Genomic DNA, 11,756 nt, shown 5'->3' with positions numbered 1-11,756 from the left:
TTCCTTTGATAGGTGGGGTATATCACATTGGGGAGACCGTAAGTTACGCCGTGTTTTCTTTAAAGCGTTAAATACGGGGAACCCAAATACAATTTTACGCTACGGGTTAAGAACCTATTTTGACTCAACATATCCCAACATAGGATTTTGTGATTTAAAAAGAGCTTCTAACATGCAACATAAAGAAGCATGTTATGCTTACGGGTTAGTGATGTTCGCTTCTTACCAAAGTGAGAAAAAGAACATCGGATTACAACTTTTAAATAAAACCTTCCCACAAGTGACGGATTCAGTAGTTTGGGCGAGAAACAAGGTTTTTAGATTATTACGAGGCTGTTGGACATTACGAAACCCTCGTCCTTTTGACGACATTACAACATGCTGCCTAGCCAATGGTCATAACGGTTACTTTCCACAAGACCAAGGATGGGAAGTCGTCTTAGTAAAACCAGAATGCATGACTTGTTTCTGGACTTATGAATTACGTGTCTTTATTTCTTTTGCTGAACGACTTGCGTATTAACTAGAATTGCCTTTATAGCTGCCGAGTAGCAAAGTTATTATGTGCTATATTTCATCCTATATGTATAATAGCGGTATTGTAAGTTTGTAAAATATTGTATAAAATTTGAACGCAAAATATTATTATAATCAGTTTTTTTTTCATATAGAATTGTAGTAGTTGAATTGTATATTAGCTACTAAGTATGAACTTAACGGGTAGGTACTACCCGAATTAAAACTATAAAACGCTAATATGAAGAAAAAGCTTTTATAAATGAATTCATACTATGCTACGAAATACTATTGACTACTCTTAAAATTCTATATGATTAACTTAATTCTTTTGGGCTATTTTTGAAGGAAATGGCACCGACGAATTGTCAGAATTTGAACATGAGCGAGGAAGACTTCCGTGTTTTCCTTGCAGCAAACATAGCCGCAGTACAGGCTGCGATGCAAAATAACAATAACTCTGGATCTAGCAGTGGAACTAATTCCACAAGAAATCGTGTAGGATGCTCCTACAAAGAATTCACTGCATGCAAACCTTTGGAATTTGATGGAACCGAAGGACCAATTGGATTGAAACGGTAGACCGAGAAAGTCGAATCGGTGTTTGCCATAAGTAAGTGTACTGAAGAGGATAAAGTTAAGTACGCTACGCATACCTTCATAGGTACTACGTTAACGTGGTGGAACACCTATCTTGAACAGGTAGGACAAAATGCTGCTTATGCACTACCGTGGTCGGCATTCAAGCAATTGATGAACGAGCAGTACCGTCCTAGAAACGAAGTCAATAAGCTTAAGGTAGAACTTAGAGATTTACGAACACAAGGGTTTGACATTACCACATATGAACGACGATTCACAGAGTTGTGCCTATTGTGTCCGGGAGCATTCGAAGATGAAGAAGAGAAGATCGACGCATTTGTAAAAGAGTTACCAGTAAGGATTCAAGAAGATGTGAGTTCACACGAGCCCGCTTCCATACAAAAGGTAAGTCGAATGGCTCATAAACTCATAAATCAGATTGAGGGAAGAATTAAAGAGCAGGCGGCGAAGAAGCCAACACGAAACAACTCAAGAGAAAGAGGGAAGAAACCAGTGACAAGGGTCACCAATACAACAACAACAACAATCACAACCATAATCACAATAACAATCATAACAACCGCAACAACAATCGCAACAATAACCGTAATCCTAACAATAACTATAACAAACGTCCCAATAACTACAACAACTACAACAATCATTTCAACAATAATAAAAATCCCAACAACAACAATGGCAACAAAAACCAAAAATGCCAAAGGTGTGAAGAGTACCACCAGAATGAGTTCTGCACGACATATTGCACCAAGTGTAAAAGAACTGGCCATGGTGCGAGAAAGTGTGAGGTCTGCGGCCCAATGAATAACAGAAATAAAAGAACAGATAATGTCGGAACAAGTAATGCCGCCTTTGTTTATTATGGATGTGGAAAACTGGGCCACATTAGGAGTAATTTCCCGAACTCAGGGAAAAATAATGGGCAAAGTCGTGGAATAGTTTTCAATATTAATGCGGCAGAAGCACAGGAAGACCCGGATCTTGTTACGGGTACGTTTCTTATTGACGATAAATCTACTTATGTTTTATTTGATTCGGGTGCGGATAGAAGATATATGAGTAGAGATTTTTGTGCTAAATTAAGTTTCCCATTGACGCCTTTGGATAGTAAATTTTTACTCGAATTAGCAAACGCTAAATTAATTTCAGCAGATAATATATGTCGGGATAGAAAAATTAAACTGGTGGATGAAACGTTTAAAATTGATTTAATACCAGTCGAGTTAGGGAGTTTTGATGTAATAATTGGCATGGACTGGTTGAAAAAGGTGAGAGCAGAGGTCATTTGTTACAAAAATGTGATTCACATTATGCGTGAAAAAGGAAAACCTTTAATGGTGTATGGAGAAAAGAACAACGCGAAATTTAATCTTATTAGTAGTTTAAAGGCGCAAAAACTAATAAGAAAAGGTTGTTACGTCATTCTAGCACACATCAAGGAAGTTAAACCTGAAGAAAAGAACATCAGTGATGTTCCCGTCGCAAAAGAATTTCCCGATGTATTTCCAAAAGCATTACCGGGATTACCCCCACATCGATCCGTTGAATTTGAAATAGACCTTGTACCAGGAGCTGCACCAATAGCTCGTGCTCCATAAAGACTCGCACCCAGCGAAATGAAAGAATTACAAAGTCAGTTACAGGAACTTTTAGAGCGTGATTTCATTCGACCAAGCACATCACCGTAGGGAGCTCCTGTTTTGTTTGTCAAGAAGAAGGATGGTACATTTAGGTTGTCTATCGACTACCGAGATTTGAATAAACTTACCATCAAGAACCGCTATCCACTACCGAGAATCGATGACTTATTTGATCAACTACAAGGCTCGTCAGTTTATTCGAAGATTGATTTATGTTCTGGGTATCATCAAATACGGGTGAAGGAGGATGATATTTCAAAGACTGCTTTTAGGACGCGTTACGATCATTACAAGTTTATGGTTATGCCGTTTGGGTTGACTAACGCACCAGCTGTGTTCATGGACCTCATGAACCGAGTGTGTGGACCATACCTTGACAAGTTTGTCATTGTTTTCATCGATGACATACTTATTTACTCAAAGAATTACCAAGAGCACGAAGAACATTTGAGAAAAGTGCTAGAGTTGTTAAGGAAAGAAAAGCTGTACGCTAATTTTTCAAAGTGTGCATTTTGGTTAGAAGAAGTTCAATTCCTCGGTCATATAGTGAACAAAGAAGGTATTCAGGTGGATCCAGCAAAGATTGAAACTGTTGAAAAGTGGGAAACCCCAAAAACTCTGAAACACATACGTCAATTTTTAGGGTTGGCTGGTAATTACAGGAGATTCATCGAAGATTTTTCCAAAATAGCAAAACCCTTAACTGCATTAACACATAAAGGGAAGAAATTTGAATGGAAAGATGAACAAGAGAAAGCATTTCAATTGTTGAAGAAAAAGTTAACTACGGCACCTATATTGTCATTACCTGAAGGGAATGATGATTTTGTGATATATTGTGACGCCTCAAAGCAAGGTCTCAGTTGTGTATTAATGCAACGAACGAAGGTAATTGCTTATGCGTCTAGACAATTGGAGATTCACGAGCAGAATTATATGACGCATGATTTAGAATTAGGCGCGGTTATTTTTGCATTAAAGACTTGGAGGCACTACTTATATGGGGTCAAAAGTATTATATATACCGACCACAAAAGTCTTCAACACATATTTAATCAGAAACAACTGAACATGAGGCAGCGCAGGTTGATTGAATTGTTGAATGATTACGACTTTGAGATTCGTTACCACCCGGGGAAGGCAAATGTGGTAGCCAATGCCTTAAGCAGAAAAGACAGAGAACCCATTCGAGTAAAAGCTATGAATATAATGATTCACATTAACCTTACTACTCAAATAAAGGAGGCACAACAAGAAGTTTTAAAAGAGGAAAATTTAAAGGATTAAATACCCAAAGGATCGGAGAAGCATCTTAATATTCGGGAAGAAGGAACCCGAGATAGGGTTTAAAGAATTTGGGTGCCAAAATTTAGAGATATGAGAGAAATGGTACTTAGAGAAGCTCATAAAAGCATATACTCAATACATCCTGGAGTGGGGAATATGTTCAAGGATCTCAAGAAACATTTTTGGTGGCCGGGTATGAAAGCTGATGTTGCTAAATACGTAGGAGAATGTTTGAAATATTCTAAGGTCAAAGCTGAGCATCAGAAACCATCAGGTCTACTTCAACAACCCGAAATCCCGGAATGGAAATGGAAAAACATTACCATGGATTTCATCACTAAATTGCCAAGGACTGCAAGTGGTTTTGATACTATTTGGGTAATAATTGATCGTCTCACCAAATCAGCACATTTCCTGCCAATAAGAGAAGATGGCAAGATGGAGAAGTTAGCACGATTGTATTTTAAGGAAGTCATCTCCAGATATGGAATACCAATCTCTATTATCTCTGATAGGGATGGCAGATTTATTTCAAGATTCTGGCAGATATTACAGCAAGCATTAGGAACTCATCTAGACATGAGTATTGTCTATCATCCACAAACTAATGGGCAGAGCGAAAGGACGATACAAACGCTTGAAGACATGCTACAAGCATGTGTTATTTATTTCGGAAACAGTTGGGATCGACACCTACCGTTAGCAGAATTTTCCTACAACAACAGCTACCATTCAAGCATTGAGATGGTGCCGTTTGAAGCACTTTATGGTAGAAAGTGCAGGTCTTCGATTTGTTGGAGTGAAGTGGGGGATAGACAGATTACGGGTCCAGAGATAATACAAGAAACTACCGAGAAGATCATCCAAATTCAACAACGGTTGAAAACCGTCCAAAGTCGACAAAAGAGCTACGCTGACATTAAAAGAAAAGATATAGAATTTGAAATTGGAGAGATGGTCATGCTTAAAGTTGCACCTTGGAAAGGCGTTGTTCGATTTGGTAAACGGGGGAAATTAAATCCAAGGTATATTGGACCATTCAAGATTATTGATCGTGTCGGACCAGTTGCTTACCGACTTGAATTACCTCAACAACTCGCGGCTGTACATAACAATTTCCACGTCTCGAATTTGAAGAAATGTTTTGCTAAAGAAGATCTCATTATTCCGTTAGACGAAATCCAAATCAACAAAAAACTTCAATTCATCGAAGAAACCGTTGAAATAATGGATCGTGAGGTTAAAAGACTTAAGCAAAACAAGATACCAATTGTTAAAGTTCGATGGAATGCTTGTAGAGGACCCGAGTTCACCTGGGAACGAGAAGATCAGATGAAGAAGAATTACCCGCACTTATTTCCAGAAGATACGTCAACACCTCCAACTGCTTAAAATTTCGGGACGAAATTTATTTAACGGGTAGGTACTGTAGTGACCCGAACTTTTCCATGTTTATATATATATTAAATGAAATTGTTATTTACATGATTAAGTGTTTCCAACATATTAAGCAATCAAACTTGTTAAGACTTGATTAATTGAAATAGGTTTCATGTAGACATTTAACCATCCAAGTTGACCGGCGATTCACGAACGTTAAAACTTGTAAAACCGACATGATGATGATGATGATATATATATATATATATATATATATATATATATATATATATATATATATATATATATATATATATATATATATATATATATATATATAGTTAACATGATATATGATATGTAAGTATATCACTAGGTATATTAACAATGAGTTATATACATAAAAATGAGATTACTAAGTTAAGAAACACGAAACGATATATACGACGATTATCGTTATAACAACGTCTTACTAAATACAAATGAATCATATTAAAATATTGATACACTATGTTTAACATGATAAAATGTTAATTAAGAAGATCATTAAGTGTGTTAACAATGAAGTACATATGTAAAAACAAGACTGCTAACTTAAGAGTTTCGAAACAATATATATGTAACGATTATCGTTGTAATAGTATTTTAACATATATATATATGATGTTAAGATATATTTTTACATCATGTTATTATGTTAACATAACAACTTAACATCCCATTTAAGTATAATAACAATAGATTAGTTACATTTAACAAGATCGTTAACTTAAAGGTTTCAAAACAACACTTATATATAACAACTAACGGTGACTTAACGACTCAGTTATAATGTAAATACATGTAGTGTATTAATATGTATTAGTACACTTTTGAAAGACTTAAAGACATATATCAAAGTACTTCTACTTAGCAAAAATGCTCACAATTACATTCTTATTCGTTTCCATCAACATTTCTACTTGTATGCACCCGTATTCGTACTCGTACAATACACAGCTCCTAGATGTATGTACTATTGGTATATACACTCCAATGATCAGCTCTTAGCAGCCCATGTGAGTCACCTAACCATGTGGGAACCATCATTTGGCAACTATCATGAATGATTACACAAAATTACAAACTAATGTGACTTTATATGGAGTACCTACATCACATTTTCAATCATCACCATAAACACTTTCATTTTTCAATTTTTATGCATCAAACTAAACTCTCTCAAGTGTTCTTCCATTGTTCTAAGTGTTCTTCATCTTTTCTTCATAATCTAGCTCAACCTAGTTCAATCTAGTTAAGCTAGATCAACATACAAAACAACTACTCAAGAAAACTTCAAGTACACTTTCAAGTTTACTAGCTTACTTCCAATCTTGCAAATCCATTTCAAGTAATCATCCAACCTCAAGAAATCTTTCTTATTTACATTAAGATATCTTTCTAATTCAAGGTAATTCTCATACTCAAACTTTGATTCAATTTCTATAACTATAACAATCATATTTCGAGTGGAAATCATACTTGAACTTGTTTTCGTGTCATGATTTTATTTCAAGAACTTTCAAGCCATCCAAGGATCCTTTGAAGCTAGATCTATTTTTCTCATTTCCAGTAGGTTTATCCACAAAACTTGAGGTAGTAATGATGTTCATAACATCATTCGAATCATATATATAAAACTATCTTATTCGAAGATTTAAACTTGTAATCACTAGAACATAGTTTAGTTAATTCTAAACTTGTTCACAAACAAAAGTTAATCCTTCTAACTTGACTTTTAAAATAAACTAGACATATGTTCTATATGTATATGATATGCTAACTTAATGATTTAAAACCTGAAAACACGAAAAACACCGTAAAACCGGATATACGCCGTCGTAGTAACACCGCGGGCTGTTTTGGGTTAGTTAATTAAAAACTATGATAAAATTTGATTTAAAAGTTGTTCTTCTGGGAAAATGATTTTTCTTATGATCATGAAACTATATTCAAAAATCATGGTTAAACTCAAAGTGGAAGTATGTTTTTCAAAATGGTCATCAAGACGTCGTTCTTTCGACTGAAATGGCTACCTTTTATAATATTGAATTGTAACCTATATTTTCGACTATAAACTTATAATTTTTCTGTTTAGATTCATAAACTTAAGTTCAATATGAAACCATAGCAACTTGAATCACTCAAAGCGGATTTAAAATGAAGAAGTTATGGGTAAAACAAGATTGGATAATTTTGCCTGTTGTAGCTACGTGAAAATTGGTAACAAATCTATATTAATCATATCCTAGCTAACTTATATTGTATTATACATGTATTATAATATATTATGTAATCTTGGAATACCATAGACACGTATGAAAATGTTTTAACATATCATATCGACCCATGTATATATATTATTTGGAACAACCATAGACACTCTATATGCAGTAATGTTTGAGTTAGCTATACAGGGTTGAGGTTGATTCCAAAAATGTATATACTTTGAGTTATGATCTAGCCTGAGACGTGTATACACTGGGTCATGGATTGATTTAAGATTATATATATATCGATTTATTTCTGTACATCTAACTGCGGACAACTAGTTGTAGGTTACTAACGAGGACAGCTGACTTAATAAACTTAAAACATTAAAACGTATTAAAAATGTTGTAAATTATTTTTGAACATACTTTGATATATATTTACATATTGTTATAGGTTCGTGAATCGACCAGTGGTCAAGTCTTACTTCCCGACGAAGTAAAAATCTGTGAAAGTGAGTTATAGTCCCACTTTTAAAATCTAATATTTTTGGGATGAGAATACATGCAGTTTTATAAATATTTTACAAAATAGACACAAGTACGTGAAACTACATTTTATGGTTGAATGATCAAAATTGAATATGCCCCTTTTAGCTTGGTAGCCTAAGAATTAGGGAACTCACCCCTAATCGACGCGAATCCTAAAGGTAGATCTACGAGAACTAACAACCCCCATTCTGGAATTTGGAATGCTTTAGTACTTCGAGTTTATCATGTCTGATGGGTGTCCCGGAATGATGGGGATATTCTATATGCATCTTGTTAATGTCGGTTACCAGGTGTTCACCATATAAATGATTTTTATACAGATTGTATATTATTGAAAGATGAAATCTTGAGGTCTATTATTATTATGATTTGATATATATAGGTTAAACCTATAATTCACCAACATTTTTGTTGACGTTTAAAGCATGTTTATTCTCAGGTGATTATTAAGAGCTTCCGCTGTTGCATGCGAAAATATGGACAAGATTTGGTGTCGGCATGCTTGTATAATATTGTTTAAAACTGCATTCGAGATTTACTTTGTTGTAACATAATATTTTTAACCAATATGTATTGGTAGTGTGTAAGTGTGATATTTTTAGATTATCATTTCTGGATAATCTAGGTGGTGTCCTTTTAACCTTGTCGATAAAATAAAGGTTATGGTTTGTTTTAAAAACGAATGCAGTCTTTGAAAAACGTCTCATATAGAGGTCAAAACCTCGCAACGAAATCAATTAATATGGAAAGTTTATAATCAATATGAACGGGACATTTCATCACGAACTTAATTACTATTAGTCTGCCGACACTATTAAGTGTGTATAATATCGTGGTCTGTTGATAATTAGTGGGGGATAAAAGTATTCAGAAAAATCCCATATTTTTAATTTAACTATATTTATTTATTTTAGTCATTATGGTATAAAATCCAATCATTAATTTATTAAATATAAATTACATCAACTGTCCCTCTCATTTATGGGTAAAATATAAAAAGTGCTAAAACTTAACAAATAGTTCCAAAATACATTTTTAATAAGCCTAAAATTTATAGAACTCATTTTCGTATCACCGTTTATTTTAAAATAATATCAGTTTGAATTTAACTTGCTTAATATCAATCGGAACATCAATGAGTATTACAATTATTTAATATTTATTTTTTAATATACTTTATTTGTATATAGATATGTTTTAAATATTAATTATTATAATATCTTATTTTTATTTTATTAATTTTTAATAACAATAACATATAATACATCAAATTATTTTTTCTAATTATTATTTATATATGCATACACACATATCTATTTACAATTAATTGTTCGTGAATCATCGAACACGGTTAAAAGGGTAATTGAATATATAAACAGTTCAAAATTCTTGAGACTCAACATTATAGACTTTGCTTATCGTGTCAGAAACAAATTAAGACTAAGTTTAAATTTGTTCGAAAATTTCCAGGTCATCACAGTACCTACCCGTTAAAGAAATTTCGTCCCGAAATTTGAGTGAGGTGGTCATGATTAACGATAAATATGTTTTCATGACGAATATGAATTGATGAATAGAGTTTTATCATTATTGAGTAATATGGAAAAATCAATTCGATTATTCGAAGAGTACAAATGAAACTATCATAAAATGGTGAAATGAAAGGATAAAGATTTGTCTTAACTTTTGACGTAGTCTTGGTTGAATTCCAGAATTCAAAGTATTTAAAGAAAATCTTCGAAATCTATAAGATCTGATTCTTTGGCGAATAAGAAAATTAAGATCTCTATAATTAAATACGGTGATCTGCCTTGATTACTCTGTCTGATATTTCCATTATAAATTAAACTCTTCCGTTCCATTATTCTCACCATTCCTATACTTTCTTTCTTAGTTCATACATCCAAAAGATCGTGAAAATGCTTAATTCTATTCTAATCCTTGATATTTTCCTAATTATCATTTCTGTCATCCTTCTTTTCAATCTTCCACCAGAAAAATCTGTTTACTTCTACTATTACCTTGGGGTGATACTATTCTTAATTATACCGTGTCTTTATATTGCTATTCGTATTAATATCCACGGTTTGTAACCTCCGTGTTGTTTTTGGACTTTATAGTTTCTCTTATATTTTGGATCTCTTTGCCTTTTTATTCTCTTCTCTACCTATAGTAAAGCGAGTAATGGTACAGAATTCGTAGGTATGGAGTTCGGGATGAACATAGCTAATGTTCTAAGAAGGAAATTTTAATAGTACAACATGACTCGTCAAATTATCAGAATTCAAGGGAAAGATAGAACTATCAAGAAAATATGTTCTTGATATGTTTATAGATTAGATAGAATGTAAGAGTCGTGTAACATGGCACATGATGACGTTATGGTCTGTGAATCATCACGTTATATTAGAAACTCAGCATAACTTAATGTAATATAATCACGTTGATCAAGTGTCATTATATTATACTAACTCATGCTTCAGTTCCCAACACTTCTTCAAAAACATTCATAATTTAAACTCGAAAGTTTACAGAATATAGAAACTATACAGTTTCCTTTATGATGTAATACTGATAACGCGAGAAAATAGATGATTTCGGATAAGAATATTTATGAAGATATCTTCAGGAATATTGAGGATATTAATATTGAAAGATACGACAATATCTTAGAATTTTAGAATCAATTTGTGATGAAGAAATTCATTCACAATGATTGAGAGCGATTAAGGAGCAAGGTATTCTCTAAAGATTTCATTAGAAACGGAATCATCAGGATTCTTTATGTACAAATTTAGTCCTTGTGATATGTTCAGAGTTTCAGAATGAGAGATCATAATTCTAAGAGATTAATGTCATATGTATATATAACTTTTGATATAGAAACGCTGCGAGATTCAAAATACTGATTGCTGATTTCCCGATTCTTGATATGGCAATTCTCGTTACAAGATGCCGATGAGTTCATGATAGGACTTCAATAGATAAATATAGTGATTTGTCGGAGAGATTTAAACCAAGGAGCAACGAGGTTGCTGGTACGTTTAATGCTAATGTGGTGGATTATAAACGGTTCTTTGGTAACGTTGACGGAAGGCAAACTTATATATTAAGGTTATAATAGAGTTTATTTGAACGAAAAGTCAATGTTGGTTTGATGGAGCTGTGATAAAATTGGCTAATTTGAAAAGGAATTGTAAAGTTATTTCTGGTAATAACAACGCCAAAGGAGTTAGCACAGATACGTGTTAAACGTTTACTCAGGTTTCGAATGTTTTCAGGTGCATAACTATATGCATTAATCTCTTCTTCTGTAGATGAAGTGTGGTTGGTTCATCCTCTCGGTTTAGTTGTTTTCAAGGATCATGAAAGGTTTAAACGCAGATTGTAATCGTCAAGATACAATTAAGGTTTAAGACGAAATCAAGTGGCAAACTTGAAGAATGGTTTAGTTTTATATGTTATAATCAATATTTTAATTCATTTTAATTGTCCAATATCATTTGTCCACAGCTAATAGTCCACAATT

Source organism: Rutidosis leptorrhynchoides, chromosome 3 (assembly GCF_046630445.1).
Source record: "Rutidosis leptorrhynchoides isolate AG116_Rl617_1_P2 chromosome 3, CSIRO_AGI_Rlap_v1, whole genome shotgun sequence".
NCBI lineage: Eukaryota > Viridiplantae > Streptophyta > Magnoliopsida > Asterales > Asteraceae > Rutidosis > Rutidosis leptorrhynchoides.
This window is presented reverse-complemented; position numbering follows the sequence as displayed.